We start from the raw sequence: 16,455 nt of genomic DNA on the forward strand, positions 1-16,455 counted from the left end.
AAAGTGGAGGGGGGAGTCTCAGCACCGGCTATAATAACCTACTGATAGATCAAATCGAATAAAAAAAGCCGACCAACTAAACCTTTAGACAATAAATTAATCCGTGTTTTTTCTGTTATTTATCGGTAATTTTTAATAATTGATGACATACGTCAACATGTTCATTAATTATTATCTACCACTAAATAACCCTGTAGTTTATTAATAACGTAGTGATCTCTTTTTTAAATTTGTGTCAGAAGAAACGGTAAAGTGGCTCCATCAGACAAACCGCATTGTTCTTAAGCTATTATTGATAAATTATGGCGAAACATATTAAATTACGTTTAAATTCACTCGGAAGATATATCATTTCACCATCCAGTGAATTTGTGGCCCGCATGAAGCTCGACTTACATACTTTACGAGTAATTGATACGTGTTGCAGCTACTAATTTTCCACTCCGTAATAATTCTTTTAAACGAAATTACGATCGTTATACGTGAATCATTTTTTTCTGCCGCACCCCACGGTTCCCAACTGGTACGGCATGAAATTTAATAAACATTCCAATTAAATAACTATCTTTAAAGATTTCATTACACGAGGATATGCACACTGAAAGAACAGTTTTATATTAAAGTTTCAGATCCTAAAATTGGTGCAAAGTAATTGAAAAAACTAAACAATGCATTTGCATATAGTGCAGTACATACGTTAATTGTATCCGAGGTTCATAAAACCCAAAGTTAGAACATTTGAAAATTAAATTCAGAAAGGTGGACATATTTTAGAAAATGATTTTCATGCCATTTGAATGCACCAGTAAAAATAAGCCTCAATTTCAAACTTGACTTATCTCAAGGGTTACTCGGTTAGAACATGTTTTTATTTGTTAAAGTTTTTAAAATAAAATTTTCTTCATCATTTCAAACTTGCAAGAATTGTGGAGAAATGCAAATATCCCATTGAAGAAGAGAACTGTCAAAATTTTTATCTGGCATTAATAACACAGTTGCATTAAATCGCCCAATATTATTGTAAAAATTTAAAAACAATAATAATAGTAAGAAAATAAAACAAGAAAAAAATCAACGTGAAGAATAACTGCAACTAAAGCTTCTAATAAGGAAGGTATGTTTTCAGGATTTTATATTTTATCAATATGATTGATATTATTGATATGCTTTAATTTAAAGGTGTATATTAATTAATATACATAGATAATGAAGAGTATAGACAAATAAATTGTTGGATCTTTAAAATTAGGTAAGCATTTCGTGAAGAAATCATCTTTAAAAATAAGATCTATATTTAGCGGGCGTTAATTATGAAGTAAAGTGTATTACAATAAATATTCAAATGCTAACGTACATTCAAAAATAATATTAAAGCAATGGTTTCTTGATGCTTCACAAGTTTATGTTTTTTTTCTTTATGATTGAATGATAAAAAATAATTGATGAAATATAAATACCGTATCATTAATTTTTATTTTTTTTTTTTTTCGGGAGTAGATCTTGCAAATCCTTCCCGGATATACCGGCACCCTCTGGGATTATTCTACAACTGTCTCTTGGAAACCTACAGACATCCACGACACAGATCAGCTGCAATGGAATTAAAACAGCTGAATACCCAGTCTAATTCTTGAATCGCGCTTCTGGCACTTTGACAACCACAGCTCCTATTACTTCGTTATTATATTTTAGAATACAACCCTACCTAACATAACGTATTAATAGTAAAGCCACGTTAACATAAAAATAATATTAATATAGATTTTATGCTGACATAGAATGGATAGATTCTTATTAGACCACATCAAAGTGTTTTGGTATGTGCCAAGTTCAAATAAAACTGAAATAAAAATCAAAATTAAACCTTTGCTGTATCAAAACGGGTAAAATAAAAATAATATAATAACAATTCTTTGTACTTACTCCAAGCAATTGAGTATAAGAATTTACTTGTTAAAATTTTTGAAATAACACAAAGTTTAAATTGTTTATATCTGGACAAATGAAGAGAAAGCATTGCTTCTCCAGCTGCGATAGAAATATTGATTGACTTTGACCCATGGGTATCTATGGACCCTGTACTTAAAAAAGTTTCTTTTTTATGTATAACAATTCTATCATAAATCAGTTTCATATACTTCTAAAATCACAGTGGACATACCTACTTTCAAATAAAACTAGCTTTTTGTATTAGTAAAATTTAGTAACCCTCAAAAGACTGACTCTAGGGGGTTATAAAATATTATTATTTAAATAAATTGCTTTTGCTTATAGGTGCCTCTCGCAAGGTATTTCGAAATTTTTGTGGTTGGGAACGTTTAGATGGGGTAGAATTTTTTTTTTCGACATAAATTTGAAAATTCTGCTTTAAATGTTTAAATAATAATATTCATAACCCCTTAGACGGGCAACCAATGAAAAACGAGGGTGGTTCTGAGTTGCTTATAGGTCCCTCTCGCCGACGTATTTCGAAATTTTTGTGAACGGGTACGTTTAGATGTTTTTTTTGTCGGTATAAATTTTAAAATTCTGCTCTAAATGTTGAAATAATAATATTTACAAAACCCTAGATGGGCAACCAAAGAAAAACGAGAGTGGTTCTTAACTGCTTATAGGTCCCTCTCGCTGACGTATTTCGAATTTTTTGTGAACACTAACATTTAGATAGGGTAGAATTTTTTTTCCGGCATAAAGTTGAAAATTGTGCTCTAAATGTTCAAATAATAATATTTTACAACCCCCTAGACGTGCAACCAAAGAAAAACGAAGGTTGTATTAAGTTGCATACTGTGGTTGGGGAAACCGTGGATAACATCACACAAACTTTTCATTTTTCGGTAATGAAATAAATATTTTATTCGGAGTCGATCCTGAGGTACTTTTGCAGCCTGGAACTATTCAATATTTGTACAATCCTCGGTTTCGACCCATTTAGACATAAAAACAATGATTAACGAAACTGCCAAGCGAACACACACCGTATGTATTAACACAGAATGGGATGAGAGCGAGCGGAGTGCTCTGCCCGTCGCCCGTACCGGTATTATGACGTCGGCAATGGTTGCTCAACGTTTTTCCGCGCTCTGTTTTCATTAATTTATTTCACACATTTCTCGTTGAAACAAAAAATTGATTTTTGGCATACTAACTAATTAAAGGGTAAACTTTTGAAATATGCAATAAAAAAATTTTACTGAATGGGCCTATTACCTATATACAGGGTGTCCCGTTCAAGTTTAAAACAAAATTATGTGCAAATTCTCCATGGGAAAATAATAGGGGTAGTTCATTTAAAGTGTTTTTCTTAGACGCCCTGTTTTCGAGATACAGTGTGTTGAAGTTGTTACTTTCCAAATGATTTTTCTTAATTATCTTTAATTCGGCTAAAGACAAAAATCCTAAAATTTATACACGAGTAAACATCAACTGTGCGTTAAGAATAATGTGCAAACGGTTTCTTTCTGAAAAGTACTGTCGCCGATACAGGTAATTGGAGGGGTGCAATCGAAAAAAAATATGTTAAAAGTCAAAATTTATTACACTTCTAAACGGTTCTGTAAACTCTACAGGATACTAAAAATAAAGATATACTTTTCGAAATTTGGTGGCATGTACCATTTTCGGGAAAAATGCATTTTTGTTGCTCACATAAAGCGGCACAAGTGAATTAACAAAATATTAAACTGAAAAGGGAGCTTATCATTGAATGAGCTGAAGACATATTTAGTTACCAACAGTATTTGCATTTAAGACTATAATTTTAATTTCTTACGTATCACATGAAACAGTTAAATTGTAAAACATTTTATTAACTAAAAATAAATTAAATTTATTTTAAGTTTCAGTTTGTTGTAAACTAACATTTAAAAAGTAAATCAAAATAAACATATGGTAATTATCTATTATCAAATAATTTTAGATTTTGTTAACTACTACACTATCATTACTAAAATAAACAATTGTTGAATGGACTGAAGTGTTGATGGACATGAAAGCTTAAAAAAGTGATAAAAACAGAAAAATATTAGAAAACAAGCTCGGAGACATACAGAACAAAACAGCTGCACAATTAAATAAATGTGCAAACTCGAGATACTACAGTAGATACTGAAATTGCTCCCATTTCCTTCTATGAAATTTAATTTTTCTCAAAAATGGTACATACTACTGAATTTCGACAAGTATACCTTTTTTTTTTGTAGTACGCTTTGGAGTTTACAGAACCGTTTAGAAATGTAATAAAATTTGACTTTTGACATATTTTTTCTTCGATTGTACCCCTCCAATTACCTGTATCGGCGACACTGCTTTTCAGAAAGAAACCGTTTGCACATTATTCTTAACGTACAGTTGATGTTTACTCGTGTACAAATTTCGATATTTTTATCTTTAGCCGATTTAAAGATAATTAAGGAAAACCATTTGGAAATTAACAACTTCAACACACTGTATCTCGAAAACAGGGCGTCTAAGAAAAAACCTTACATGAACTACCCCTATTATTTTTCCATGAGGAACTATATCGTTACTCGATACTTTTCGAAAAAAGATTTGGATAGGGTCGCTAAGTACAAAATGAAATTTGTGCTTTATAAGTATAACATTTAATCAAAGAACAGTATTATTAATAGAATATTAATAATTTTTTTTATTATTGAAATGTACCTACGTGATAACTTGAAAACAAATTAAAATCGCATAACTACATTTAAGTTTTTTCTCATTATTTTGACGTATAGAATCAATTCCTAGAATTTGGTGCGATTCTCCCGACTCACCCTGTATAAACAGTCAAATATAAAGCTATTGGTACACTAGCAGTTTTCTCCCAGTATAAAGCAGGCAATAAATCGTGTAAGATTGTACTAAAAGTACAAATAAACTGTTTTCTCAGTGTACACGCCTCCTGAAACTTTTAATTGCTTTCGAGAAAATATACGCCGGACCGCTCTTCCACAGCGCGCTGTTAATCTTGTCCGCGGAGGGCTGTTATTTAAAAAATTGCTTAATATCCCGTCGGCCCCGGGCGCACACATCTTACTCCATTCGCACGCATCAACAACTCCGAATCCATTCTTTTAATTTAACCGCCCACGCGAGCGAAGCATCCTCCGGTACTTACGCATGCTTGATGTACGAGGGCCCTCGAACGAGAATGGCTGCGTCGGGAGTTTTCAATGGAAGGTTTACTGTTGGCGTTCGACTGTTCCGGATGGATAATGGGCAGGACGTTTTTGCTCGGCGGTACTGCATTCCTGCAAAAAGCGGGTCGGAAATATCGCCGCAGCCCGTTGTGGCGTCAGATCTAAGTTTGGAAGATCGGGTTTCTCGGTACCCAGCAGAAATGTAAAGTGTGTATGAATATTCAATGCCGTCTTTTTCGAATTTATAATTTCAAGTGACTAAGCTGAGACGTTAAGGCAATATGCGACAAGTTAAAGGAACTTTATATCATTAAAACGCCTTAGAGAAAGATTTCTTTACATCTATACAAAATTCCAGAAATATCTGTCACGAAATGTCAAGAGAATTTTATCATTATTGTGCAAATTGAACCAAGAAGTTGTGCAAAATATTCGTTTATTTATGTTTCTTTTAAAATTTTATATTTTAGCATCGAGTCCCTAAATTATTTTTAATACATATGATTATTTGGACTACGTGAATCTTTAGGTAGGTACTTTAATTACATATTTTTCAAATTCATAATTTGATTAAAAGTTAAGTTCCTGTTTTAAGAGATTCATAATTACTAAAATTCGAGCTAAAATTTAAGCACAACACTATCTTCGTATTACACAAATCGATAAATTTTATTTTATTTATTTAAAAGCTGGAAAAAAATTGTATTGAAATTTACTAAATGTTTCACAATAATAGTTGTTTACATTTTTTCCTTAGAACAAGTCTGCCGCGTGCACACGTGGTGTGCATCAGCTGTGTAGCGCTGAAAGAACTATTTTTGATTTAATGCCGATTTTAACACAAACATACAACATACAATCTACCATAAAAAGTTTCTATAAAATATGGGATTCTAGAAAATTAGTAGGAACATCCTTGATATTTATTTGTTTAGTAAAAATCTATTTAAAAACTGTCAGAATTTGCTATAGTCAATCTGCATTTAGCCACATAAGAGCTCTGCAACGAAATAAAAACAGTTGATAAAATTGAAAAAGTAATAACATAAACGTTTTTAAGTTTTTAAAGGTGAAGTAAGACAATACAAAAACCCGAGAAAAACAAAAAAGAAACAAAACCTTACCTGGAAACAAAGAAATCCAGGAGAAAGGAGAAAACTAAATAAAAAGCAAGAAGATCCAGGAGCATTTATAATCTATAATGACTTCTTCAAAATTAGCTGTCAACACAAATACGTGAGAGAATAATACAGAACTGAATCGCAGCAAAAAAATACAGTTTTGAGTACAAGTGTGGTATGCACCAAATTTCGGAAAAGTTGATAACTTTCAGGGTAGTGCAAATAAGGAGAAGACGAATCAAATTACCGGGTGACTCAAAGAAGACAGTAAGGAGACATAACACAAAAAAAGATTTAAATTTAAAATTTTTATTCATATATTTTAAACAATTATGTGCTATTTTATTTAAAGTTCATTTCATCAAGGTTACATTTTTTATTTACTTTTACCCATCTGGAAAGTAGCCAAATTACTTTTTTTACACAAAAATATATAAGAAATAATAAATTTTACTTTTTATGGTTACCTAAAGATTACCAAAGATTTTTTTAAATAACTTCTAAGATAGAGAAGATAATAATAAATATACGGGGCGATTCAGTTATAATATAATTAATTTTAACCACGCGGAAGGACTAATAAGGACAGAAAATTGAAAAAAAAACTCGACCTTTTAAAAGATAAATTAGATAAATTATCTCTTATCTCCCGCTAATTCGGCGCCCTTTGCGGACCACAGAGAGTTCGAATGTTGAAGCGAAACAGCTGATTTTTCCAGTCGTCTTGAATCTTGCAAACAAATCAAAATGCAATGGATCCCAACTTTATTAACAAAATGCTATGGACGGATGAGTGTTGCTCTAGCCATACTGGCAAATAGGTAGGTTCCATACTACTCTTTGGAAAGCAATAAGTCTATAGGTATACGTTTTACAAACTGAATAATTAATTCAACATATTAGCAACTCATATTCAATTATCACAAAAATGCATGCTAATAAAAACAAAATAACTAATGCAATGGATTCTTACTAAAACAGAGAAGGCTTAAAACGTTTTCTTTTAGAGAAATAACAAAGAAAATATAGTGCGCGCCATTTAAATTTCAAGCGCCCATATGGTTTGAGATTAAAAGTACCTTCACCACTTTTGATTTGATTTTAATAATCTAAGTAGCTAAACCCAATTACAAAAATGAAATCATATAATAAAAGAACTCAATTTCGATGTTATCGATACGATCCAGCGCTAAACGCGCCACCCCGGAATCCATATCAGGGCACACAATGAATTGCTCAAATTATCTCCAAACAAAGCGCCGTTCTACAGAGTCATCAAATCCGTCGAACAATAAACAGGCTTATTACCCTAAGCCAGGTCCGAGCGTCTGCCCTGATTAATTTCCTCTATAATAAGCAACTATTTGCCTTCCTCCATTGACGGCGTTACAGCTTCATTACAGCACCCCGTATGTGGGGACGAAACATCACGCATGTGTGTGTACGTGTGTGCCTGGCATAACGTTAATTGCATGATGGATATCTCAGATAATGGGGCTACACTCTGTAATTATAGATTACTGTTTTAATGCTGCGTAATTATTTTCAGTACTGTCTCGCCGGGACGTATTTTTACGAGTTACTGGCTTATAATTATTTGGAGGGTGGTTCGGTAAGGCACCGCACCGATGTCGGTAATTATTTCGTTTGTATACTGCCAGATCGCAATCTCAGATTAGATGCTATCTGCGCGTTTGAGTCTTGGAGTTAATTATGACATAAGGGACATTTCACATTCATAAACTTCTACTCGTACTAAAAGCTGTTGCTTCGTAAAGAAGAAAAACCAGAAGGAACATCATTTCAGCGCTATTTGTTCATTAATTTTAGGAAAATTGAGATAGACGTAAGAGTTTAGTGCCTGGAAATCCAAGGTCATTCCTGTTTTTAAGAAAGGTGAGAAAGATTATGTACCTTTCTAACTACCGACCAATATCTCTTGTTCCCGTTCTGGCAAAGGTTTTCGAAACTGCCCTAAAAATGCAAATTGCAGAGTATTTTGAAAACAATAATTTATTCCATTCTAGTCAATACGGTTTTAGGAACAAAAGGTCAACAACTTTAGCAATTAACCAGTTGACTACAATTATTTTAAACAATTTCGAATCAAACAATGTTGTCAGCGGAAATTTTTACGAATTGACTAAGGCATTTGACTGTGTGTCCCACAGAATTCTCTTAAATAAACTAAAATTTTACAATTTTGATGACACTAGCGTGTCCCTTATTGGGTAGCTATCGAACAGAACTCAGTATGTTTTTTTATAATTCTTGTTCTTCACACCTAACAAAAATAGTTCATGGAGTTCCCCAAGGCTCAGTATTGGACCCTATTCTATTTCTTATCTATATCAATGATTTCCCAAATTGTGATATAACTACTGATTTTATTTTATTTGCCGATGATACTACCGCTTTAAAGTCAAATAATAACTTAATTAAACTCGCAGAGGATTCAGTGGATACGCTGCTGCTGATAAAGGACTGGTTTATTGTTAATAGGTTGAACTTAAATGTTGACAAAACTCAATCTTTGCTTTTTACACTTCGCCATATCAATACTTGTGTAATTTCTTGGAGTTCACCTTGAAACTAAATTGAGTTAGGAAAAACATGTCAATGATTTATCCGCACGTTTATCTAAGAATATTTTCCTACTGCGTAATTTCGATCGTGTAGTAGCCTGTACTCATATCTGCATATTATGGTACTTTTCATGCCACCATGACTTATGCAATTTTGAACTGGGGTTATTCGTCTCACAGTGATAAAATTTTTGGTTTACAACGTAAATGTATTAGAATTATGGCTGGAATAAAATACAGAGATGATTGTCGGGAGCACTTCAAACTGCTAAATATTCTTATAATGCCGTCACTTTACATATTTGAATGTCTTATGTATATAAAAAATAATCAGAATAGATTTGTTCGACAAGAAAAATTTCATTTTCATCATACAACAGAGCGACACAATATTAGGCCAAAATTTCATAGATTACCGAATCCTTAGATGGCACAAATTATTTTTGTATTAAATTCTTTAATAGACTTCCGTCTGAGATTCGATCACTAAATTCAGACTGTTTTAAGGCCAGATTTAGAAAATATCTTAAGAGAAAAGCGTTTTACAATTTTGATGAGTTCCTTACTGACCAGTTTTTAGATATATAATGTATGTTCGTAATATTCACTTTTTTATGCTGCATACGTTATATTTATCTGAATGTATTTTTTAGCTTTAGTGTAGTATTGCTTATATGTATCTTTCATGTTTTTCTTTCTTTGATTTGTGTAAACATTTTAATGTACCTATAGACACCAATAAATGATTTGATTTGATTTGATTTGATTTGGAAATAATTTGTATACAATATTTTAAGGATAGGCTATAATCTATCACGTAAAAGTAGTAATAAATCGGTTGGCAAATGCGTGTTAGGTTAGGTTATGATGCAAACTTGCCACAATGGCAACTTTTACTTCTCAAGAATACTGTGATATAATGGTGAAATACAAATGTGAATTTTGTAAATAATAATATCCATAGGTTGTATGTACGAGATTGTCTTTGGACTGACGAGCCTCTGTCTACAAAGATATACATTTAATACTAAAAAATCCTCTCCTCTTTGGAACCAAGAAAATCCATATCTTTTCAAGCACTTCAATTACAATGGCAGTTTTAGATAACTCATTCAATAGAGCTGTGCAATCATATATTGAAAGAACCTGATGGTTAGACAATGGATATTTAATATTTCTCTTCCTGGTTTATGTACAGTGTAGTATGTCCTCATGTTAACGATGAAAGTCACGGATGTTTGAGAATTATGTAATTAATTATTTTTTCTTTTCTTTCTAATTGAATGCGTCTTACCGATTTCTTTAATTTTTGGAACATCATATACATACACATATTTTGCATTTTGACTTTTTTTTCTCTAAAAAAAACAAAATATTTATATTAATTAATTTTTCTCAAATAAAATTACTTTCAACTTACCTCTTAGTGGTTTTTCAGCATTAATAGAACAATAAATATTTTTGTGAATATTAAAAATACAAACTTCAGAACAAAAAACTGACTGATATCGAGGATTTTGGAGCCTTACACACCAAGTTTCCAAATAAAACTTTACAAAAGACGAGAGCGGACAAGTTAAAATTAATTACATGTCATAAAAATAGTGAAGTTCCCTTAGAAATAAAAGTCTGCGGCTTCATTTAAACAAGTTCTTAGGGGGGATTAGAAGTTTGACACGGACCCCTAAGGAGACAACGGAGGAAATCTTGAGAGAATTGTGTTGCTCGTTTCCTATTCTGAAATTTTCATGTTCTCTAGTAAAGCCACCTGAATTTTATCCTTATTTATGAAAAATACTGGAGACAAAACCAAATGAAATAAGTAAAGAGTGGTTAATAGCGACAGTAGGTAATAAAGTCAGTTCTAATGAGCATTTGTGAATTATAGAAAGGCTTAAGTCAGAAATTTAAGAATATGCTAAACATTTGGAGAACTAAAACTTTTCGGTTCACTACGAATCTACATACATTTCTTTAAATCAAATTTCCATTTATTAATTTTGAATAAAGTGCCAAATATATAAAGTGCTTAGAAACACTTTCCGCGATTCGGTATTCATATGTTTATTACTTTTTGAATCTCAACTGGTACTGATTTGAAATATACCTAAAGCTGTTACGTATAACACGGCAATCCTAACCATATTGTTATATAACTTGTTATAGAATTTTAGCAAAACATAACATAATTTAGTTTCAAACAATGTTAAGTCCTCCTTTTTTATATAAAAGTGTTATATGCGAGTGGAAGCCGTATTTTTTTAAACGTGGTTTACTACCACTTATTTTTCTAGAAAGCATTGTGGACGAACATAAAATGTCTTGTTTCTATATTTCTTATTTTTTAATTTTCCTTAAAATAATCACATAATCTATAGCCGTAAAAAGTGCACTGTGGGTCTTCGGATATTAATAATTCAGCTATAGATGTTAACAAAACATTGTCATGTAACATACGGTACAATTTATAATCTCTATTGATTTTTAGAGTTACTTACATTACCAAATAATAATTAATATTATTGTCGTTTTAGAGGAAAATCATTGTGAACAATACCAGAATTTTCGATGGCAAAATTATGTTGTATGATGCCAAACACGTCAAATGTAGATTGATTAATGAGCTGAAATATTTTTTGTCGTCGGAGTATGTTTCAGTGTTATTCATTATGATTTAATATTTTGTAAATTTTAGTTTATACCGGATGTCGAATAAAACACGTAAACTCAACTATTTTTGGTCCTATATTAAAAAACAAGGTATTGGTGTTATTTATTCTAAAAATACCTACTACAAACCGACAATTATCAGGCGGTTGTCCATTTTTAATAAAAAGAACCATATATTTTTTTACTTAATTATATACTGTTTGATGCAACAGTAGGTATATGATACTTATATTAGATTCCAAAAAAAAAAATGCAAGTGAGCCACGGAAAAATCAAATAATAATTATAAAGATGAACGTCATTTACGATAAAAAATCAGCTAGTTCTAAGTTTCCATATAATATTTAATATTACGAAATCAACAAAAAGCTGAGTGCATTGGATGGACATGACTTTTTTGTTGATTTCTTAGCATTAAATTTCATATAAACTCATCAAAGCGGAAATATGTTGTTGACACGTGACATGATAATGTGTTTTCAACTTAAATTACATGTATCTCTACGACGACATTAGGCCAAGCAAATAAAATTTTTACTCGAAAAAAGTCTTATCCGCGAGATTATTGTAAAATTGTCTAAAGGAACATAATACAAGATATCTCTCATATCGTGAGTCAAAAAGTTTTATTAGCTAACTTTTCTATTTAAACAAATAAGTGAGGAAAACAGTTTTTTCACTTTGCAGGGAAAACCATCAATTTTAGCGAAAAGTGACTCTCAGACAGCTTGCAGGAAGTAAAATTATCTACAAAATGAAACTTTTTAAATTAAAATCGGTTAGTAAACAAAAAAGTTATTGAAAAGTGAAATCCAAAGTTCCAATTGATGCACGCTGTAAAATTTTGCAATATCTCGGCTTCTATTCATCGTAGAAACTTCTTTTTTTAACTGGGGTAGCTCGACGAAAAAATATAAATGGGCATATTTACGAATTCGTAGAATAGCCCTGAACTCCAGAAAAATTGCATCTTTTATACTGAATTATTTTTAATTTACAAAAATAACACAAAAATTATTGTTAAACGAAATATAAATTAAAATTTCAATTTCGTAATTATTTTACTATTATTAAATAAATAAATGAAGCTATCGTTCATTTAAAAAGTTATACAGATAAATACTATCGCAACGACGATTGTAAAATCAGATTTCAGTATTCGGAGTCGCTGAGGCCACGTGGCTTTCCACGCGTATTGCGAATGACTAGAGACTATAGTCGTCTAGCTATGTAATGGTTGAATGTACTACAACTTCAATAAATTTTTTTCGGAAACCATAAGGATTTTACAAAAATTTTCTTTACGGTATTGACTCGATTTCTCATACCACATCTATTCCCGAATTTTTTGGATAAATTATGAATCACCTTGTATAATAATTTTTCCATGCCAATAAAAAAAATTACGTAACAAACCCTTCAAAAATTAAAAACAAGGACGAAATGTTGCTATAATTTACATGAATATTTTTTAGAGAAGTGTTCGTATGTGTTGTATGTTTGTCATTCTGTACTCCTGTGTAAATCGTAATTTATACACTGTTTTTATGACTTTTATACACTGTAAAATGTCATAAAGGAAACATTATTATTATTATTATTATTAAAATCGGATAAAAAATATCTTGTGACATTTTCTACGAGACCCCCTGTCGATATTTGCTGTTGATGTGTCGAAATTTATGAAAAATGTGGGAAGGATATACAAGATATAAAAATAAAGCTTATTTTTTTTAGTTGATCAATATTCATTAAACGTTGCAGTTAATAAGGCATGACTAATGTTGATGTATTACCTAAAACCAGTAACACGAGATGTAAGAGTTTAAAGTTTTTTCCATTGTCTGATACGTCAACTACCCTGCGAAGTCTGCGAGGAAAAAGTATGAAATTTATATGCAATTTACAACCGCATTAAAACAGAAAATACAACCGCAGGATTCCTGCAGCAGGCGGCTGCATCGTAAATTATCTCAACCACAACGTTAATTCCTCAATGTTTACAGAACAATTAAAAACATAAATGAGAAACATAACGAGTGCGTGTTATCTCCGTCGGACACGTTACAATTGATTTCTCTCCAATCTGCATAATATCCTAGCCGTGAACGGTATTTGATTTACAGGGAACAAGCCAGGCATCAGACAGTTAAGGTAGGCAGTAATACGGTAGTTATGCAGATAAGAAAAAAATCCCAAGCGTATTATTACAAATACAAATTGCATACCTATGTTGAGGTGGTTAGGCAGCTTAGCATAAAGGAGTGTTTATAGCGTGATTGAGGTTAAATGAAATGCAAATGCTCCTCTCTTAATAGTGTAATTATTATCGTACAAGTGACAAGAGGATATTTTATTTTGGTCGTTTAGATATGACAACTGGCTCAGGTTTTTGCTGGCCACATTTACATATATCGAGCGCGGCCTTTATCTCTAATTGTTGCTTAGATCACTCCGCCGTTTCTAGGTTTTAGATTGTCGTAAAACTCTTTCTATTCTTAACGAGGTGTGTACGAGAGGTTTTTGATCGTAAAATAGAAAGCTGAATTCAAGCTTTTATATATTAATCGATGTGTGTCGCTAATCGAGCAATTGCCATTTAGATATTTCAAAGCCGATAAATATGTTTACGACGTAATAATGTTATATAATAATGTTGTAAAGATGTGCAACGCATAAAAGGAGAAAAAAACTGCTCCAGGAACTGCTTGCAAGGTGCTTGTCACAGAATAATGTAAACGGAATCGTTAATTTTAAATGATGTGATGATGATTATGATGATCATGAATTGCGCGATTGTTCGCTATTTCAATGGAAAATTAAGAAATATTCTTTAAAATAATGCGAGAAGTTATATAGACCAATTAAGTCTTTAACCACATGTGACATTTCAGCTTCCTTAATCATTAAGAAGCAAATTTTCGACCAATTATAAATTTATTGTAGATAATATGCAATATGTGGCTGAATAATCAACCTCTTCTCTTTTACAACATCATACAGAGTGAACATTAAATGTATACATTTATTTTAGCTGCGGGTATAATTTGTGAGGTAAAGGAGTCCAGAAAAATTTAGGTATGTTTCAAAATTACAAATGTTTAGAAAAAGGTTGCAAACATTCTAATTCGTTTATTTTAAAATCCGTCCCTTTACATGTACGGTTTGTAGATTCTCGGTTCCTGCAAAAGGTAATCCTTTCTACCAGCCAACCAAAGAATTGCTGCGGGTGTGCCAAATCATACATGGGGGAATTTTATATGCATACAATAAAACCAATCTTTTAGTTTTATAGTCGGATTCCAGTTTAAAATGTAGTAACTCGTTTTATGAACGAATTTATTTTAAATTCTCCACTTGTCGTATCCCTAATTTGAACCCCGAAAAACAAAATCTCAAACGATTAAAAATTTAATTTCAGAAAGTTAAATAAAACCATGAAAATTAAAAGTGCAATGTTTAAAAACCAAATCTATTGAATTTGTTACTGTTAAGCTAAAATCGTTGTAATCTCTTCTTAAATGTGCTACAAAGCTATATGAAAATTATATTTATAAAGGGTGTTAATGAACTTATGTCAAAGGGATGAAAAAGGAGCAAATACGGATTTCTTTCCCTAGGTAGGTACTGTTTGTTGTTTTTCAAATGGTTGATAAAATGTTTATGAAGCGAAAGAGGTGGTAGAACCCTGGAAGGTTCATTCATTGACATCCAACAAGAAAATGTTAAAATTTGGTGTGTTTTAAAGAAAAATGAACCTAGAGTGATATTTAGACTCTAAATACTCCAAATTACTAAGAAGAAAATAAAATTAAAGTTTTGCAACTTAATGTTAAAAACAAAAACAAGTTGCTAGTTCCACTTTTGTTGTTTAAAAGTGGCAAGAAGAAAGTTTTCCAATTCGACGTAAAACTACACGTCATTCTTTATTACTGTCGTATTTTATAACATTCCATTAAGCAAATCATTCTGAGAAACTATAGGGACAAACTTTCAAAATTCATTTACTGAAAACAAACAAAAAAGAAAACAGTGTGCAAAACCGTACTTATCAACTTCGACGTCACCTGTTGCATGGGTGTTGTATAATAATGATAAAGTAATATTAACGGTCGATAGAAAGAAGCACAAAAAACAGGCACTTAGGTAGGAAATTCTGGAATGAAGCCAAAATAGTCGAAGATAGGCAGTTGAAGTGCGAACAGTGTGGAGATCGGTAGTAAGACGATCGGCGGGCAGTGTGTCAAAGTAGTGTAAAATTAAGTGTTTAACCGGTATTAGTTAGCAGGTAATATTCTTTAAGTACTTTATTGTTAATTGTTCTATGTAATATTATATGATTGTGATGTTTATAGATGTTTCATGATAATAATTCTTTGTAAGTTTAGCTTCCATTGCTTTATGCTCAAGGGCATATATTTTTCCAAGGTAAAATTCTTATAATTATACTTAAAGTTTGCCCATTATTTATTTCATGTTAAAAATATATGTATTGTCCTGATTGCCAGACATTACAATAACGACTTCTTTGTTTCACATCTAACTTGTTTTTGCCTCGATTACGTTATACGTAAAATATAAATGTTTCATGATAATACTTCTGTATATGTTCAGCCTTCATTGTCTTCTTCTTCTTCTTCATCTAGTGGTTGGTCCTTTAAAAGTCCCATAGCACTGCGGCCTAATTAGGCCTATTGTGCGTCCCACTACTAGTCCTATTCAGCAAGTAGATTTGTCCTTTTTACAAAGTCCAAAAGCTTCCTTGCTGACACTTCTCTCAGCTCCTTGGGTTCCAAATAGGGTCTCCCAAGGAGCGCCATTCTGCTACGTGCAAATCCCGGGCACTCACCCAGGATATGCAGAGAAGTTTCATCCGCCGATTCACATCCTCGGCAGACCGGACTGTCTACAAGCTTTAGTCTATGTAGATGTTTC

This window comes from Anoplophora glabripennis, unplaced genomic scaffold, assembly GCF_000390285.2.
Source record: "Anoplophora glabripennis isolate ALB-LARVAE unplaced genomic scaffold, Agla_2.0 scaffold286, whole genome shotgun sequence".
Classification (NCBI taxonomy): Eukaryota; Metazoa; Arthropoda; class Insecta; order Coleoptera; family Cerambycidae; genus Anoplophora; species Anoplophora glabripennis.